The sequence below is a fragment of the Arachis ipaensis genome, chromosome B1, assembly GCF_059453495.1.
Source record: "Arachis ipaensis isolate K30076 ecotype BB chromosome B1, ASM5945349v1, whole genome shotgun sequence".
Lineage (NCBI taxonomy): Eukaryota > Viridiplantae > Streptophyta > Magnoliopsida > Fabales > Fabaceae > Arachis > Arachis ipaensis.
In genome coordinates, this window is record NC_142436.1 from 54132133 (window position 1) to 54151843 (window position 19711).

At 33.9% G+C, this 19711-nt stretch overlaps 1 pseudogene; it reads right to left on the bottom strand.

The window, feature by feature from the left end:
* Positions 1-17144, bottom strand: part of LOC148576609 (uncharacterized) — a 32092-nt pseudogene extending 14948 nt beyond the window's left edge.
* Between the last annotated feature and the right edge of the window lie 2567 nt (positions 17145-19711).

Genomic DNA, 19711 nt, shown 5'->3' on the forward strand with positions numbered 1-19711 from the left:
ATTTATATGGTCTATGCTAAATTGAAGTAATAAGGTTCAATTTATACTCACTTAGTAGCAATCCAGCTCATTGTAAATCGAATCTCCTTCATTCGATTTAGTAGTGATATGATTGTTACAATCTGAAGATATAACTCGACACTGTACGTTACTACGAAAACACATAATTCGAACTCTATAAATTTGATTTACATAGATATGTAAATTGAGACATGCACGTAGCCTTTTTATTTTAGGGAATATACGTAAAATTAATTTGTAAATAGTTTATATAGGTAATTTACCTCACATATTATAACTTGTGAAATAATAATATTTTGAGAAGTGATATATAGACAACTTAAATGTTGATAAGTCTGAAAAATTTTAGAAAAAAAAATATCAAAAAATTACATGTTGACCCATAAATTTTCTTTTTAAAAAAAATTTATCCATAGTCTATGATTAATAACTTTAAAATTATATATATGTTATTTATTTTATATATTTTTTTATTTAATAAAGACATATAATTTTGTTATCGGCGATGTTAGTGGTTATAAAGAGATTTTTACCTTTAAATAAATTATAGAGAAATTAAAAATAAAATTAGTTGTTATTTTTTTGACAATTTATTTATTTATTAGTTTAAATTAAAATTAAATTATATATTCAATTTATATTTATTTTTTTATCCTAATGATTGTATATAATAGATAATATATTTAAGCATGTTTTGAAAGAAACTATTGAATTTTATATAATTAAAAGTTAACTATGAAATTGAAATTAAGATGAAGTGAAATACAATAAACATATGAGGAGTGAAAGTAAAATAAATAATTAAAAATAAGATAATAAAATAATTAAAAAAGTAAAAAAAGACAGAAAAATAATACATGTAGTTGATAAAAATACACAGTAAAATAATTAGTATAATCAATGAATATATGAGAGACAAAAATTAAGATATATTTTTGTTAAAAAATTCAAGAAAAATATTGTGAAGAAAACCTATTAATTAATCAAGTTTTATAAAAATATTATAAAAAATTTAAAATATTAGTAAATAAAATAGTAACTCTTTTAAGAACTATTAATCAAAATACATAAAAGTATATTCTGATTCATAGATATAGAAAATAATAAGATAATGATTTAAATTAAATTTATTTATTTTATTTATTATTTATTATTTATTAAATAATTTAAAGTTCATTTAATTTTAGTGAAATCAAATAATATAATTGATTAGTTATAATTAATGTTGTTCACCCTAATGATATAATTAAAACATATTGAAACTCTAAAGATAAAATTAAAATTAAATATTAAGGATAAAATTAAAATAAAGTTGCATTTGCTATCTTGTAATTTTTTTTAATAAAAATCTCATTTATACATTTTTAAAATGTATCACTTTAATACAATGATATTTTTATTAAAAATAAAAATTATGATAAATATCTCATATATTTGTTAATAAATTATATATACATATTTTTTTAAGCATATCACTTTTATTATATGAAAATAACTTAAATATCTTTAAATGTGATTATGATAATTTATTAAGTATTATATTTTTTTTACTAATTCATATTTAATAATTTACCTCTAACTTTTAATTATAATAAAAATGTAAGATATGATGCAAAAAAAAAAAAAAAGCTAAAAAGCGACATAAATTTTTACTAACAAAAAAATATGTCTTTTTATTTTTTAGACACGTATCTATTTTTTTAAGTTATACATTTTAATTTATATAAATTAATAATAATTAAATATAAAAAAATACTAATTAATAAAGAAATAAAATTTAAGATAAACATGTCCTGAATAAATTGAAATAAAATAAAGACTTTTAATTATGATCATTAATTATAATTACATATATTTATTTCAAGATTTATACTTCAAAAGCTCAGTATATTAATATTTTGTATTTTTATGTCTCAATTTTAGACTATCACAAATATTAGTTACTCTCCAATAATGACAATACTTTTAAAAAAATAAACATAATTAAATGATCTTAAAATTATATAATAATTTTTAAAATAACAAAAAAATATACAATTACCTAAATATAATATTTGTATAGTAACTGAAATTTAATTGCCAATATAAAAGTAACATATAATATCATTTCGTAATCAAATAAGTGTTTAATTAAAGAATTGAATATTTATATAATAATATGATAAAATAAATTAAAGTTTAAGTTTAACAATAGCAAGCACTCAAGTTTAAATTTTCATAAATTAATTTATTTTTGATAAAGTGAATTGCGCAATAAAAAAATTCATAAAAAATTCATATATTAAACTAGAAAATAATTTATTTATAAATATAAAATTAAAAAAATTATTCTTAAAAGTTGAATATGCAGGTAAAAAAATAAATTATAACTTGTAAAAATTATCTTTAGAATTTATTATAATAAATAATAAAACTGTAAAAGTTATGTATCTAAATGATTAATTTTAATGATTATTTATCTAGAATTTATTTAATCAACCTAATTAATTAGTTTGTAACTGATTTGATTTAATAATTTAAAAAAAAATTTGAATAACCCTTTTTAGAAATATACCAATCTAAATAATATAGATTGAAGATAAGAAAAATATAACTAAACTATATAATACAACATTCTATTCCTAAAAATTTGTTTTATAGCAGATTTAATGCCAAAATATTTATCATCATCTGTGGTATAATCTAATTTCACAATTATTTAAACATTGTTTTTATTAAAAAATCTTATTATTTATTTTGAAAAAAAATATTTACTCACTATTATAATTTAAATAGAATATAAAATAGATATTAAACCAATTTCTTTTAATAATTATTCAGTCACAAATATTCATCAAGAACATGAGATTTAAGAGCATATAAAGTAAATATAATACCAAAAACTTTTACACTACCACGATAAGGTGATTATCATAAATCTTTTTAGCATAAATTAAACAGAACAACATATAATAATAAAGAAACAATCAAATCTAAAAAAATTATAGAACACCTATTATACACTACGATTGTTAGTATTGAGAAAGCTTTAACCATTTATTCCTTTATTAGCTGTCTTTTTATCTACTCTGCACTTTATTTATGAATATGTTAAGAATTAAACTTATGCTTCAACCTTTTAAAATTCTATATATTCTTGCCAAACACAATATTATTATGTCTTTTTTTTTTTATAGAAACCATTGAATGGAATAATCATTGGTCAAAAGATGAGGTTCTCTTATCATATGTATGACTTTTTATGATAATAAATTAAAAATAAAAAGTATAAAATAATATTGTGTATATTTAAGTTAATTTTAATCTTTTTTAATAACCAGATTTGTCATAACGTGATTGATAAATAATCAGTTAATACAGATTGGATATGTTTTGAGTATGCTATACATTTTATGATTTTGTACGAAACAATATTAGTTTTAATTTATATATTTATTATTGAGTATTAAAAATAAAAAGTATATATTTGTATTGTTAGCATTTTTTAAATTTTTATCAACTCGGACCGTGATTAGGTCTAAGTCATCTACTTCGTTGAAAATAAATGTAATCCAATCAATTTTCATCTGATAGTGCTATACATTTGCAAAATCATAGGAGAATTAACTTTAGCAAGATAACAATATGGTATTTAATTATTACATGAGTATTTTTATATATAAAATTATCAATCAATTATGTATGACTTCTGATAAAAATAATACAACATGGATATTATTTGTTAGGTAAAAGATAACATATTGACAAAGAAAATTAATTACAATGGGTATATTTATTTTAAAAAATATTTTCTATGTAATACTATAAAAAATATCTTGATCACCCTGAATTATTAGAGGTTCAACTTCCATCGACAGCAGTAGAATGCCTAAATTGAGACATTTTCAGACTATAATATTTATCAAACAAATAATTAATGAAACACTCATCCATGCCTTCTCATTTTGAGTACATTTATACATAAAAAAGTTGAAAAAGCAAAAACAATAAAAATAATTTTTATAATTTTGTATGGCTATCTATATATAGAAGATCAGAAGACCATGATTATCTATCAACATTAATTTTATTTATTGCATTCAATTTGAATAATTAAAAAATTATCTTATTTTAGTTTAGTCCTTAATTCACATGATTTAAATTTAGCTCAATAAATATGATTTGATTTGATTTAATTATTAGGAAAAATATCTCGAGAACCTATTTTATTCATAGATTTATTATTTTAATAATTAATTAATTAATCTAATATAATAAATTAATACAGATAATTAGTATAATTAATTTGATTTAATAAATTAAAAAATACTAATAGAACATTAAAAGAAATAAATTAAAAAATACTACCAAATCAAATTGATATAAATTATAATAAATTATGTGATATTTAAATATCTAATTAAATTAATTAGTTGATATAGTTAATTTATTATAATAAATTGTATTTACTGAATTAAAAGAAACAAATTGCTAAACACCTCATAAGCATGTCACGTCAATTCATCATTAAGTGCAGAGACCTGATTTTTATATAATAGAATAGATAATAAATAGAATATATGAGAATATGATATGTGACATTTTAATTATGAAATTGGTATTATATAATAGATTTTTTCTGAATTCTTATTGCTTGTTCATTGCTAATTTTTTCGTAATTACTTAATAATTTTTGCCTATAAAACGATCAACTACCTAATATTATGATTTAATTAATAAAAATGATGACATTAATATTTTTTTATAAGTCTTGTTATTATTTATAATTAGAAAATAGCCATAAATAAATTTATTTCCTTAATGAATATTAATTTTGTTGTCAAGTTCTATATTACCTTTAAAATTTTAGCGTAATTGAGTCTAATTTCTATATTTTGAAATAAATTTATCCGAAAAAAATTAATATGTAAATCATATTATTATTACAAAATTAATTTTTAAATATAATTAGTGGTACTTATTTGAACAATTAAATTTAGCTTCTAATGATATTAAAGTCAACCTATTTTATTATCTTGTGCCTTCAAAGAATTTACACAAAATATAACAATTCAAAAAAAAATCATTACAATGGGTATATTCATTTTAATAAATATTATTCTATCTAATACTTTAAAAAAGTACATTGGCCACTTTGAATTGCTACAGGTCAACTTCTATTCACAGTAGTAGAATGCTTAAATTGAGATATATTCATCAAATAAACAATCAATAAAACCCCATCCGTACTTTTTCATTTTGGATACATTTATATATAAAATAAATTATACATAAAAAAAAGAAGAAAAAAAGAAGAGTTGAAATAGCAAGAGCGATAAAATTACGATTATTATAATTTTGTGTGGCCATCTATATATAGCAGACCAGATAACTATGATTATCTAATAAAATTAATTTGTATTTATTGCACTCAACTTGAATAAGTAAGAAATTATCTTATTTTAATTTAGTCCTTAATTCACATGATTTGAATTTAGCTCAATATATATGATTTGATTTAATTTAATTATTAGTTAAAAATATTTCAATTGCCTATTTTATTCATAAATTTATTATTTTAATGACTAATAAATTAATCAAATTAATTAATTAGTACACACAATAAATTTGGTTTAATAAATTAAAAGAAATAAATTAAAAAATACTAACAGAATATTAAAATAAATAAATTAGGAAATACTACCAAATCAAATTGATATAAATTATAATAAATTATATAATATTTAAATATCTAATCAAATCAATTAGTTGATATGGTTAGTTTACCGTAATAACTTGTATTTAATGCGTTAAAAGAAATAAATCGGGAAACACTCTCAGAAGCATGCCACATCAGCTCCATCATTAAGTGCAGAAATCTGATTTTTATATAATAAAATAGATTCTTCTATGTTAATAAACTCTCTCTCTCTTTTATCTCTATGTGGTTTTTAAGCTATAATATTCATAATATTAGTAAATAGATAAATTACTTATATTATAATGAGATTAAAGCATATTTATATTTCTCTATTTTATCTTTCTTATTTATTTATTTCACAACACATTATCAGCACGAGACTCTGATCAAATTTTTAAGAAGACTCAGGTAATAAATTTTCATTATGTCAAAACTTTCTCATCTTGAATTCAATGCTCTTAATATATCTGGAAACAATTATTTATCATGGATATTAGATGCTGAAATCCATCTTGATTCAATGGATCTTGGAGATACCATTAAGATTGAAAATAATGCATCCCAGAAGGATAAAGCCAAAGCCATGATTTTTCTTCGTCGTCATCTTGACGAAGGATTGAAAAATGAATATCTTACATTAAAAGATCCTGTAGATCTTTGGAAAGACCTTGAAGAAAGGTATAATCATCAAAAGACGGTGATACTTCCTCAAACCCGATATGAATGGACGCACTTGCGTCTACACGATTTTTAATCCATAAATGAATATAATTCGGCAATTTTTGAATCACCTCACAAATGAAATTATGTAGGAAAACGATATCTGATAATGATATGTTAGAGAAAACTTTCTCGACCTTTCATGCCTCGAATATGCTCCTGCAGCAGCAGTATCGAGAAAAAGGATTTAAAAAATATTCTGAGTTAATTTCTTGCCTTCTTGTTGCTGAACGCAACAATGAATTACTTTTAAGGAATCATGAAGCGCGCCCAGCTGGCGCCGCCCCATTTTCTGAAGTAAATGCGGTAAATTACTCCAAAAGAGATAAATGGCAAGGTCTTAATAACAAGAAAAATTATGGAAGGAAAAGAAATTATGTTCAAAAGAGAGGATCTCACCAAAAGTGGGATAAAGAAAGAAATATTGGGCAAAATAAATCAACAGAGGATAAGTGTTTCCGTTGTGGTGGAAAGGGCCATTGGTCGCGTACCTATCATACACCGAGGCACCTAATCGATCTTTATCAAACATCTTTGAAAAAGGATGACAAAGAAAAGGAAACAAATTTTGTTTCAAATGATGCTGAAAATTCCACCACTCATTATGATGTTTCTGATTTCTCTGAGGATCCTGAAGAAAATATTGGTCATTTGATCAATGATGGAATAGTTTAATATGTGGGATTGTTAAGTATCCATGTAAATAAATAATGTAAAGAACTTATTGTTAAATTTTATTTTCTATGTATCTAAGTTTCAAATATGATGTATATAAATAATGAAATATTAATGTTTATGAATTTTGAAATCATTAAATGTGTCAAATTTTAAAATAAAATTTTAATATATGACATTATTTTTATGTACAGTGTTTCTTAGAAAAATAATTCCAATCAAGAATTCAATTTGGCTGTGCTTGTATTACTACTCATTTTATTATTATTATTTATCTTTGAAGGAAATGGCAATGATATATAATAAAGATGTATGTCTTGCAGATAGTGCAAGTTCGCACACCATTCTCAAAAGTGATATATATTTTACCCATCTTGTGCCAAAAGAATAATATTTTAATACTATTATTGGCTCAGATAATGTGATAGAAGGCTCCAGAAGAGCTATAATTTTGTTTCCTGGAGGAACAAAATTCATAATAAATAATGCACTATTGTCTACCAAGTCTCTAAGAAACCTGTTGAGTTTTAAAGATATTCGTCAAAATGGATATCATATTGAAACTATGAATGAGGGAAGTCATGAGTACTTATGTATCACAACTCATGATTCAAATAAAAAAGGTTATATTAGAAAAGTTACCCTCACTTTCATCTGGTTTATATTATACCAAGATTAGTGCAATTAAATCACATGCCACTGTAAACCAGAAGTTTACTAGCCCAAATGAATTCATAACTTGGCACGACTGATTGGGTCATCCGGGAACAACCATGATGCGGAGAATTATTGAAAACTCCCATGGACATTCACTAAAGAACCAAAAGATTCTTAAATCTAGTGAATTTTGTTGTGCTGCATGTTCTCAGAAAAAGTTAATTTTAAGGTCATCACCAGTAAAAATTGGATTTGAGTTTCCTGAATTCCTAGAAAGGATTCAAGGTGATATATGTAGACCTATTCATCCACCATGTGGATCTTTTAGATATTTTATGGTCCTGATAGACGCATCTTCGAGATGGTCACATGTGTGCTTATTGTCTTCTCGCAACCTGGCGTTTGTGAGATTACTGGCTCAAATTATTCGATTAAAAGCACAATTTCCATAAAATCCAATCAAAACAATCCGTCTTGATAATGCTGGTGAATTTACTTCTCAAGCTTTTGATGCTTACTGTATGGCTGATGGAATAAGTGTTGAACATCCAGTAGCTCATGTTCACACACAAAATGGGTTAGCAGAATCACTTATTAAGCGCCTCCAATTAATTACTAGACCCTTACTTATGAGAACAAATCTAACAACCTCGATTTTGGGCATGCTATTTTACATGTCGCAGCACTTATTCATTTGAGGCCAACGAGTTACCATCAATTCTCTCCTATGCAATTAGCTTTTGGCCAGTAGCCAAATGTTTCCCGTTTAAGAATATTCGGGTGTGCGATATATGTTCCCATTGCACCACCTAATCGCACCAAAACGGGACCCCAAAGAAAGTTGGAGATATATATTGGATATGATTCTCCCTCTATAGTAAGGTATCTTGAGATACAAACTGGGGATGTATTTAAAGTCTGATTTGCGTATTGTCATTTTGATGAATCAAAATTTCCAACATTAGGGGGAGAGAATAAGCTTCCTGAAAAGGAACTTAATTGGAATGCATTATCGTTGATGCATTTAGATCGTCGATCAGGGCAATGTGAACTAGAAGTTCAAAAGATTATACATTTGCAAAGAATAGCAAATGAATTTTCTGATGCATTTTCCGATACAAAGAGGATAACCGAATCTTATATACCAGCGAAAAATGTCCCAATTCGAATTGATGTCTCAGCTGGACAAATTGCCACCGAAGCAAATACACGCCAGAAGCATGGCAGGCCTGTCGGTTCCAAAGACAAAAATTCTCGAAAGCGTAAAGAGGTAAATATTATTCCTGTTGAAAAAGACATAGTAAAGACACCTGCAGTTGTCCAAAATTCTGATATAGTTTTAACACTAGAAGACGTTCAGGTACCTGAAAATTTTGAAAATGATGAGATCTCGATAAATTATATCTTTACAAGAGAGAAATGGGACCAAAATAAGACAATTGTCAATGAAATATTTGCATATAATGTGGCATTAAATATCATGCATGAAAGTAAGGATCTTGAGCCAAGATCAGTCAAAGAATATTGACAAAGGAATGATTGGCCAAAATGGGAAGAAGCCATGAAGGCTGAATTAGACTCACTTGCAAAACATGAAGTTTTTGGACCTGTAGTCCGTGTAACACCCTACCATACAGAGTCTTATGCTTAAGTCATAATTCAGAGATGGCAAGGTATTACGACCTCTAAAACAAAAATTTAGTACGTATAGTAGTATGAATAATTGATTATAGCTAGGAGCCTTTGTAGAAAAAGGGGTAAACAAAAACCGTAACTCGAACGCGCAACACTCCGATCGATAACGTAACGAGCAAAGGATAAGCTAACGCAAGATCATATATATAAGGAGTGTCAAAAACGGGAATATCAAGACTCAAAATCCGGCTGCGAAGATAACCGGTCCGAGCATAATAATATATACATATAATAAAATAAGGAAACCCCAAAGGAAACCCAAAGGGACACAAGAACAAAGGAGTCATCACAGTTTGTATTATTTAATGGAGATAAAAGTATCTAAACAAGATATATAAACCAAACAGAGTCCCAAGAACAAAGGATCTTCGCTAATCCAGAAGTCTCCAGCATGCCTCAACGAGAAGCCTCGCGTCCTGCATCTGAAAACCACAAAATCCGCATGGGTGAGAACCAGAGGTCCCCAGCACGGTAACAGCTTCCACATATATAATACATAATAATAGAGGAAAGCCGAAGGCAAATCCTAGAACTTCCTCCAGATAATATCAAAGCTTATAAACAAGCTAAACCGTAAGTGGCAACTGACTAAAGATTCTTCAGTCTAACTAATACTTCCCTTTCCAATTCCTTCAGACCTCCCAACCACCAGCAGGAGTATAATATAGCAAACACAGTTATATCAGACAAGAGATTTACAAATAGAAACAGATAAGGCATTTAGGCAATTAGCAAGTAATATGCAGTCAAATAGGCAATCTCAAACAATTCATGTAGTATGCTTATGATGCATGCCTGTCCCTAGTGGCTGATGATATCATCTGTCGGTTATAGAGCCAACCCGACAAGTCCTGGTAGCTAGCCATTGGACTGTCCCTCTGTCGTGCATCCCCAACTCGAGTTATACTCATCATAAACTTGATCATAATCATGATCCATATCCATCACCCTCACTGGTGAATATTTATCCATCACCATCACTGGTGAATATTTATGGGGGCGAGCTCATCCGGGCCTTTCACAGTGCCCGACCACACTTACGACATTGGGTTAACAGAGCTTCGAGTCTCAACCTGGAGCACATGGTGGCTAGCCATTGCTACTACCCAGGGAAACCCTCATCTCCAATGGTGGAAGTGCAAACATTCACAATTCATTCAGCAGCATATATGCATTTATACTTAGCCATAATCATGGCTCCGCCGTAACACGGCAATAATCTAGCCATCCGACTCACGGTTAAATCCATAACCGGCTAATTCATTAACAATTACGGCCATTCGGCCCATGGCATAACAAGCACTTCCACCGCCATCCTCCACATCTCACATAATCATCTTTGATCCTCATGGATCATTCATTTTTCCCTTGCTTCACTCGCAAGTTACCACATTCACTAGCCCTTTTCCTTATGCTAGGCATATCATAATGATTTAAGACATAAGTGGTGAGATTGGAGGCTTAGAAGTATGAAGTTTGGCTTTTAAAACTCAAAAATCAAATTTGGGATGAAAACAGGGCCACGCGTACGCGCACTCCACGCGCACGCGTGGATGATGCTTTCTCGAAGAACGGCGCATACGCGCCAAGTGCGCCTACGCGCGAGGGGTCATTCTGCTAAAAATTTTCTAAGTTAAAAGCTGCAGAATTCACAGATTCAACCCCCAATCTTCCGACGGTCATAACTCTCTCATTTTAAATCATTTTTCACCCGTTCTTCGAACGGCATGGACATCCCGGATCCAATTTTATTTCTAAACAGATTTGGCGTAAATCAAAGATCCGTAGTCCAAGTTATATCCCGTCAAAGTATGCCCAAAAACCATATTTTCATTCAAAACCACAAAGTGCCATTTTCAAAATAAGCCACTTTCAACTCTTTTCAAAATCAATCAAAACATGCCAATTTCAACCCTTTTCTTTGAAATCATTCAAAATGTACCAAAATCAACAACAAGCCATCCTCAACTCACACATTGACATTTTACCAAAATTTCCAAAACCACATCCAACCATTTTAACACTTCTCAATCAAATGGCTAAAGGACACACACAATATCATGTCATACATCCTTCCTCATCCCAATTTCCTATAATTCCATTTCCAATCAACCATCATTATACATAATCATCATCATCATACTCACCATTAACATGGTACCACCCATCAATTCAACCTCAATCATTCATCAAGCATATATCACAACATGCATTTTCCCATATATCACACAATCAAGGCATCAATATTCATAATCACATATATGATCACATCATATATCTCAATCATTCAACAACATCATCAATTCAATGCCTATCTTAGGGCCTCTAGCCTAGGTATTTCCTACCACATTACATATTAGATACGGGAAACCGAAACCATACCTTAGCCGATTTCCCAAGCTCAACCGGGGCACTTCCAAACCACTTGTCCACAAGCTCTCAAGGTATCAACACCTCCAAGAACAGATTTTTATCACACAAAACCCTCTTTCAAGCTTTCCAAAATCACCAATCAAGCTCCAATATTCACATATACACAACCTAAGCCACAATCATCATATCCATACACAACATCTCAATACCCAAACATCATAGAACAACAATTTACACTAGGGTTGAGAATCTTACCATACCCAAGGTTCAAGGAGACAAGATTAACCTTCTCCTTCAAGAGAGTTGGGTCCTATAACATCAAAGAACCCAAAATCTCAACATTTTTGCTCATGAAACTCGAAATCAAGGGCTGGAATTTCGAACAATAAAACGTGGCTTACCTCAAGATTAATTGTATGGGTTTTGTAGAGCTCTCCGCGGTGAACGCGTGGCCGCAAACGGAGCGGCAATCGGAGCTCTAGATCAAAAGTTATGGTGGTTTGAAGATCAAGTGAGAGAAGGAAGTTGAGAGAGTGTTCTTCCCTCCATGGCCTCCATTTCAGCGTGTTTAGTGTCTCAAATGAGGAGAGAGAGTGCTGAAAACTAGGGTTTTGGTTTAGTTTAGTTGGGCCAAGGGCCCACTTTGGGTCCGGTTGGCCCGGTTTGGCCCGTTCGGTCCAATCTTGGTCCGATTTCTATAAAATTGGTACCGAAATTCTCGTCTCAATTTCCTCTATCATATTAAGCCATAAAAATAACATTTTTGGCTTTCTAGAATAAATTCTCATTTATGGGTTAATTAGCCGTTAATTAACTGGGTCTTACATTCTACCCACCTAATTGGGAATTTTGCCCACAAAATTCAAATGCAATTACCTGAGAATAAGTGCGGATAATCCGTTTGCATCTCCGACTCAAGTTCCCAAGTGTGTTCCTCAACACCGCCTCGACTCCAAGCCACTTTGACTAATGAAACCTCTTTTCCACGCAATCGTTTAATACTAGTATCATCAATTCTGACTGGAGCCACTGGAAGCGTCAAATCTTCCCTTAACTGAACCGATTCGGGTTCTAACACATGGCTAGCATTAGGGGTGTACTTCCAAAGCTGCGACACGTGAAACACATCGTGCAGGTTCGAAAGATGAGGTGGTAGAGCCACCCGATACGCCACCGGCCCAATCCTCTCCAGGATCTGAAATGGACCAATGTATCGAGGATTCAACTTCTTTGCTTTAATCGCTCTACCTACTCCTGTGGTCGGAGTAACCTTCAGGAAAACATGATCTCCTTCCTCAAATTCCAAGGGCTTCCGCCTCTGATCGGCGTAACTCTTTTGGCGACTCTGCGCCGTAAGCATCCTGTCTCGAATTTTCTTAACTTGTTTAGTAGTCTCAGCTATCATTTCCGGCCCCAACAAGCCTTTCTCTCCAGTTTCATACCAACATAGCGGAGATTGACATTTCCTCCCATACAGTGCCTCATACGGAGCCATTCCGATGCTCGCATGGTAACTATTATTGTATGCAAACTCTACTAACGGCATATACCGATCCCAACTCGCCGGTTGGTCCAAAACACAAGCTCTCAACATATCCTCTAGTGTTTGGATCGTCCTCTCGGATTGACCATCTGTTTGAGGATGGTAAGCTGTACTCAAGCTTAATCGGGTTCCAAAAGCTTTCTGAAATGCACCCCAGAACCTCGAAGTGAAACGAGGATCTCTATCAGAGATTATAGTAGCAGGTACACCATGGAGTCTCACAATCTCCTTTATGTATAACCGAGCTAGCTCCTCAAGGGTGTAAGTCATCCGAATGGGCAAAAAGTGAGCTGACTTTGTCAGTCGGTCCACAATCACCCAGATAGCATCAAAACCAGTCCTAGGCCTTGGCAATCCCGACACAAAGTCCATTGCAATACTTTCCCACTTCCATTGCGGAATCTCTAAAGGTTGCAACATCCCAGAAGGTCTTTGATGTTCAATCTTTACCTTTTGGCAAGTTAAGCACTTTGAAACATATTCCGCCACATCATTCTTCATACCCGGCCACCAAAACATCTCCTTTAAATCATGGTACATCTTAGTACTCCCCGGGTGAATGGAGAATCCGCTTTTGTGTGCCTCCTTTAAGATATCTTGCCTCAAAGTACCAACATCCGGCACAATGATCCTACCCTTGAATCTCCATAACCCATCTTTTTCTTCCGACACTCTCCACTGTTTTCCTTGCTCGATAGCCGGTAACACCTTCCATAACGCTTCATCATTTTCATGAGCCTTTAGGAGTTCGGACTTAAAGTCACTTGAGATTTCTAATCGGCTCAAACACAAGGTTCCTGATACTTCTCGAGCACCAATTTTTAGACTCTCGAATCCCTTGAGCAACTTCTCCTCTTGAAGCATCATCCAAGATGCATATAACGACTTCCGACTTAACGCATCCGCCACTACATTTGCCTTTCCCGGATGGTAATTCAACTCAAAGTCGTAGTCATTCAATAATTCCATCCACCTCCTTTGCCTCATATTAAGCTCTTTCTGATCAAAGAGATATTTCAAGCTCTTGTGATCAGAGAAGACTTGGAACTTAACCCCATAGAGATAATGCCTCCACACCTCCAAGGCAAACACAACCACAGCGAGTTCCAAATCGTGCGTAGGGTAACTAACTTCATGAGGTCTTAACTGTCGTGAGGCATACGCCACCACATTATGATGCTGCATCAGCACGCATCCTAGACCCTTTAGTGAGGCATCACAGTACACCTCAAAAGGTTCGTTCGGCTCAGGTAACACTAACACAGGTGCAGTGGTCAACTTTTTCTTCAATGTCTGAAAGCTCTCCTCGCACTCAGGAGTCCAAACAAACGGAGTGTCTTTGCGAGTTAACTTTGTCAACGGCAAAGCTAATTGCGAAAAGCCTTTGATGAACCTTCGATAGTAGCCAGCTAAACCCAGAAAACTCCTTATCTCAGTTACTGTGGTTGGTTGCTTCCAATCCATCACAGCTTCTACCTTAGTTGGATCTACGACTATTCCCTTCTTACTCACCACGTGACCCAAAAACTTCACCTCATCCTTCCAAAACTCACACTTAGACAGTTTCGCATAGAGTTTCTTCTCCTTTAGAATCTGCAACACGGTCCTCAGGTGTTCCGCATGCTCTTCTTCAGTCTTGGAGTAAATCAGTATGTCGTCAATGAAGACAACAACGAATTTATCCAAAAACGGACGGAATACTCTATTCATGTAATCCATGAATACTGCAGGAGTGTTCGTCAACCCAAAGGACATTACAGTGTACTCGTAATGACCATAATGAGTCCTGAAAGCGGTCTTAGGGATATCCTCACCCCTCACCTTTATCTGGTGATAACCGGATCGCAAATCGATCTTAGAGAAAACCCCAGCTCCTTGTAACTGATCCATGAGATCATCAATCCTCGGCAATGGGTACTTATTCTTTATTGTAACCTTGTTCAGCTGCCTGTAATCCACACAGAGTCGCATACTTCCATCTTTCTTCTTTACCAGTAACACTGGAGCACCTCACGGGGAAACACTTGGTCGAATAAAGTTCTTACCCAACAATTCCTCTAACTGAGACTTTAGCTCGGCCATCTCTAATGGTGACATTCTATAAGGAGCACTTGAGATTGGTCCCGCCCCAGGCACCAACTCAATAGCAAACTCGACCTCTCGGTTAGGTGGAAATTCCTCAATATCATCGGGAAACACTTCTGGAAACTCACACACTACCAGAATCTGATCCAACCTTTGATCATCACCCGAAACACCCGCGGTTAACAACAGGATACCCTGACATTCGATTCCAGAACAGTTCACCATCATCGAATTCAAGTAATAATTATTCACCACAACCGACCCTTCTGTATCCTCCGGCATAAATTACACCGACTTTGTAGAACAATCAAGCAGGACATGGTTCTCAGATAACCAGTCCAATCCCAAGATAAGATCAAGACCGATCATCGATAAGCAGATTAAATTATGGACAAAATCACGCTGCTTGAACCTGAACGAAACTTTCGGGCATCCTAGCCTAGTTACCATGGCTTCATGGGTAGCATTATACACTTTTTGGTCATAACCTAAGGTTACGATCTTCAATCTTAACTCATGGGCTTTCTCGAATGCAATGAATGAATGCGATGCTCCCGAATCAAATAAAGCATTTAAAGTTTGACCAGCCATTTCACAGTTATCTCGAATGAGTGTCTCGGATCCTTCTGCACCCACAGCTGAGGTGGTGAACACCCGACCAGTCTGTTGTGCTTTCCCAGCACCTTATTTTTGCTTCTCTGGACAACTTGCGGCTTTGTGCCCCGCCTTTCCAAAATTGTAGCACAAACCCCATCCGGCCTTGCATGGTACTCCCGGATGGTGACTCCCACACCTAGTACAAGCTTGATCATTCTGAGGCTGCTTCCCAAACCTTTTCCCTTGGGAGTAGTTGTTGTTGGGCCTCCTAAAAGAACCTCCCCTCTTGAAGGGTGGACCTCTAGGTGCAAAGCTCTTCCCTCGGTTCTGTGAAAATGATCCTTTGTGACTTCCTTTCTCAGCGGTTGCCCTCTTCACACACTCTTCAGCAACCCTACACTTGTTCACCAACTCGGAGAAAGTCCTAATCTCCATTGGTCCCACTGAACTGAAAATATCGCTCCGGAGTCCTCCTTCGTACTTAACACACTTCCATTCCTCATATTCCACCGGAGTCCCTTGACACATACGAGAGAATCTGAACAGCTCCTCAAACTTGTCAGTATACTCGGATACGGACATAGCACCCTGCTTCAGCTGCAACAATTCAAGCTCCTTGGCCGTCCTAGCAGAAGTCGGAAAGTACTTCTTATAGAACTCCTCTTGGAAGACATCCCAGGTGATATATTCATCACCCTGCTGCAGGAGGCGTCGGATACCCTGCCACCAATGCGACGCTTCACCAGTGAGCAAATAGGTAGCGAACTCAACACGCTGTCCTTCAGGCACCACCTGCGCTTGTAGTGCTTGCTCCATAGCCTGAAACCACGTATCGGCTTCAGTCGGGTTAGTAGTTCCCTTGAACTTCGGTGGGTTAACCTTCAAAAAGTTCGCCAGTGTCATCGGGCCTTGAACTCCACCTCCGTCATTACCATGGTTATTCATCTGTTGACCAAGAGCCTCAGCAGTGGCTTGCATAGCAGCAGCCATATTCTCCAACGCAGTCATAAAGTTCACCGGGTCATTCGGGTTAGTCTCTGGCGCACGAGCATTAGTACGACCTCTCCCACGACCTCTACCGCGTACACGAGGCGCCATCTGGTCCCTATACACACCAAACAATCGATATTAAGTTGATCAGTCTCAATATCGAAAGTCTAGTGCTTCAAAGTCCCAAATGCATGCTCATGAACGTTTATGCCAATTATATCAAGCAGATATACTAGTAGCACATAACACACACACACAGAGAATGCACAGAAGCATAGTCAGTCCATTCCTCAGGCTCTACAGGAACGAACTGCTCTGATACCATAATGTAACACCCTACCATACAGAGTCTTATGCTTAAGTCATAATTCAGAGATGGCAAGGTATTACGACCTCTAAAACAAAAATTTAGTACGTATAGTAGTATGAATAATTGATTATAGCTAGGAGCCTTTGTAGAAAAAGGGGTAAACAAAAACCGTAACTCGAACGCGCAACACTCCGATCGATAACGTAACGAGCAAAGGATAAGCTAACGCAAGATCATATATATAAGGAGTGTCAAAAACGGGAATATCAAGACTCAAAATCCGGCTGCGAAGATAACCGGTCCGAGCATAATAATATATACATATAATAAAATAAGAAAACCCCAAAGGAAACCCAAAGGGACACAAGAACAAAGGAGTCATCACAGTTTGTATTATTTAATGGAGATAAAAGTATCTAAACAAGATATATAAACCAAATAGAGTCCCAAGAACAAAGGATCTTCGCTAATCCAGAAGTCTCCAGCATGCCTCAACGAGAAGCCTCGCGTCCTGCATCTGAAAACCACAAAATCCGCATGGGTGAGAACCAGAGGTCCCCAGCACGGTAACAGCTTCCACATATATAATACATAATAATAGAGGAAAGCCGAAGGCAAATCCTAGAACTTCCTCCAGATAATATCAAAGCTTATAAACAAGCTAAACCGTAAGTGGCAACTGACTAAAGATTCTTCAGTCTAACTAATACTTCCCTTTCCAATTCCTTCAGACCTCCCAACCACCAGCAGGAGTATAATATAGCAAACACAGTTATATCAGACAAGAGATTTACAAATAGAAACAGATAAGGCATTTAGGCAATTAGCAAGTAATATGCAGTCAAATAGGCAATCTCAAACAATTCGTGTAGTATGCTTATGATGCATGCCTGTCCCTAGTGGCTGATGATATCATCTGTCGGTTATAGAGCCAACCCGACAAGTCCTGGTAGCTAGCCATTGGACTGTCCCTCTGTCGTGCATCCCCAACTCGAGTTATACTCATCATAAACTTGATCATAATCATGATCCATATCCATCACCCTCACTGGTGAATATTTATCCATCACCATCACTGGTGAATATTTATGGGGGCGAGCTCATCCGGGCCTTTCACAGTGCCCGACCACACTTACGACATTGGGTTAACAGAGCTTCGAGTCTCAACCTGGAGCACATGGTGGCTAGCCATTGCTACTACCCAGGGAAACCCTCATCTCCAATGGTGGAAGTGCAAACATTCACAATTCATTCAGCAGCATATATGCATTTATACTTAGCCATAATCATGGCTCCGCCGTAACACGGCAATAATCTAGCCATCCGACTCACGGTTAAATCCATAACCGGCCAATTCATTAACAATTACGGCCATTCGGCCCATGGCATAACAAGCACTTCCACCGCCATCCTCCACATCTCACATAATCATCTTTGATCCTCATGCATCATTCATTTTTCCCTTGCTTCACTCGCAAGTTACCACATTCACTAGCCCTTTTCCTTATGCTAGGCATATCATAATGATTTAAGACATAAGTGGTGAGATTGGAGGCTTAGAAGTATGAAGTTTGGCTTTTAAAACTCAAAAATCAAATTTGGGATGAAAACAGGGCCACGCGTACGCGCACTCCACGCGCACGCGTGGATGATGCTTTCTCGAAGAACGGCGCATACGCGCCAAGTGCGCCTACGCGCGAGGGGTCATTCTGCTAAAAATTTTCTAAGTTAAAAGCTGCAGAATTCACAGATTCAACCCCCAATCTTCCGACGGTCATAACTCTCTCATTTTAAATCATTTTTCACCCGTTCTTCGAACGGCATGGACATCCCGGATCCAATTTTATTTCTAAACAGATTTGGCGTAAATCAAAGATCCGTAGTCCAAGTTATATCCCGTCAAAGTATGCCCAAAAACCATATTTTCATTCAAAACCACAAAGTGCCATTTTCAAAATAAGCCACTTTCAACTCTTTTCAAAATCAATCAAAACATGCCAATTTCAACCCTTTTCTTTGAAATCATTCAAAATGTACCAAAATCAACAACAAGCCATCCTCAACTCACACATTGACATTTTACCAAAATTTCCAAAACCACATCCAACCATTTTAACACTTCTCAATCAAATGGCTAAAGGACACACACAATATCATGTCATACATCCTTCCTCATCCCAATTTCCTATAATTCCATTTCCAATCAACCATCATTATACATAATCATCATCATCATACTCACCATTAACATGGTACCACCCATCAATTCAACCTCAATCATTCATCAAGCATATATCACAACATGCATTTTCCCATATATCACACAATCAAGGCATCAATATTCATAATCACATATATGATCACA